The sequence below is a fragment of the Austrofundulus limnaeus genome, unplaced genomic scaffold (assembly GCF_001266775.1).
Source record: "Austrofundulus limnaeus strain Quisiro unplaced genomic scaffold, Austrofundulus_limnaeus-1.0 Scaffold24, whole genome shotgun sequence".
Classification (NCBI taxonomy): domain Eukaryota; kingdom Metazoa; phylum Chordata; class Actinopteri; order Cyprinodontiformes; family Rivulidae; genus Austrofundulus; species Austrofundulus limnaeus.
Genome location: NW_013952426.1, coordinates 1,952,584 through 1,954,732, shown reverse-complemented (window position 1 = coordinate 1,954,732; position 2,149 = coordinate 1,952,584).

Here is a 2,149-nt window from a genome sequence, read left to right as displayed (position 1 = left end):
ACATTAAGTTCTTTTCACATTGTTTTTTTTTTCTTCTTCTTCTTGGTTTAGTCACATGACACACATAGGAGTTAGTACTTCACTGAATAACTGTTGTTTTTGACAGAATTTTTTCCATGACTGTGGAGTGACAAACTAAAATTTAATTAAAATATAAAACACCTTAAGATCAGAACAGGGAGGCCATTCCTTCTTATCACCCCCTTCCAGATAACTCTGTTATTGCCCACATGGACAATGAAGTCATTCAGTTGAACAAGGGAGTACCCAGATGTTACCCCTTTCAGGACACCATTCAAAGGTTCCAAAAAGGCTAAGCGATCTGAACTGATATTGGTGCATAAGCACAAACAACAGTCAGAACCTTCCCTCCTGCAGCACAAGAGGTGGGAACCCTCTCGCTCACCGGGGTGAGCTCCAACACCAAAGCACACAGCTGGGGACTTGTGAGTATTCCCACACACGTCCARCATCTTTCTGACTGGGAAATAACATTACAGATCCTCAAATAATTACTGTAACAAAGTAAATATACTTCATCACTATACTCCTCTGCATCTAGAGAGCAAGCTTTGTTCCATAAAARAATCAGAAACTCAGACACATGAGCTGATAATTTACATTGATCAAACCCCTTGTTGCTGATTTGTATAAAAACCGCATTGTATAGATTTTACTCTTAAATTACTTGAAAATGAAGCAACTGACATGAAAATTGAGATCGCTCCAGGCTTGGTTTCAACATTAAGTAAAACATTTATGCAGCTTATAACCCATGTCTGTTCTATACTTTGTGTCGTAGAACTTCACATTCTGCGCTTCAGGTATCCCTGATGACATCATCGAGAAAGGTCGTGACTACAAGCTCATCACTGAGATCACCCAGGATGGGAATGACTTCTCCTTGACCCTCGTCTACCCCACTGGCGCCAGGGTCACCAACACGTTCACAATTGGCAAAGAATGTGACATGCAGACTGTCACAGGGAAGAAATTTAAGTTAACAAGTAAGACTCGAGTTAATCAGTAAAGGCATCGTCACACTGTTTTAGACCACTTATGCCAACTTTTGTCAAAATTACTAATAAAAGTTATATTTTTGATAAATTTGTTAGCATTACATACACGCCTAAAAGTGGCTTGCACTTAAGTTTTTAGTTCCATCTTCAGCATAGATGTCTTTAAAATTTTCATAAGTTGGCATGAGTTGTCTGAACATTATACTGAATGGTGATAGGGCCTCATTCTCGTTATTTCCCCTTCTAATATAGCCCATGTGTCCTACAGGCCACAGTACACATGGAGGGAGATAAGCTGTCTATAAACTTCCCCAACTACAGGAACATTACTCAGATCAGTGAGGGCAAACTTGTTGAGGTAAACACTCACCCTTTGTGGGATGAGATAGTTGTGTAGTGACAGAAGTTACTACAATCAACGATCAGCATCTGCAGCTGAGGAAACTGAGCTGGTTGTAAGGATGTTAGATAGTAATGTCTTTAAACAATCAGTTTTGATAAACATTTATTGTAATAATGTATTTCTTGCTTCGGTGATGTGTACATTTTTCTGTTGTAGACCTCCACATGTGGCTCTGTTGTGCTGACGAGAACCAGCAAGAATTAACAGCTGACTGACCTTCACCTCTTGTTCATTTACAACAAAGATCTATAAACTACTGTATAGAAGAAGCATTTAATGAAGTCATATTTGTTTGCAAATAAACTTGAATTTAGTCTACATTTTTCAGATGACTGTTCTTGGCTATGAATATATTCACAATAAAATGTTGAAAGTAGAACTTTAATTCCAAATAAAAAGGGCCTGTCATGCTTCATTCGAAGCTGTAAAACCAGCTCTTATTGACGTAGTTTTGAACAAAACTTGTTTCGTTCTCAGTCTGCTTTTTTTTTCTTCTTTTCAACACAAGGCCCAAGCCGAACATTTTCACAGGAATGTGTGCAAAATGTAGGATTAATCTGAAGTTTGGTGTTGTTTGTTAATGCAAAAAAAGGGATTTGACAGCAATAGTGGCCTTTTGCTTCAACCACTCTGCTTCCAGAAGAACACACTGCAAAAGCTGTCCATCTTACCAAGTTTTAAAACCTTATATCCAGCCAAAAAGTCGTTTTGATCTTGGTTTGAGACT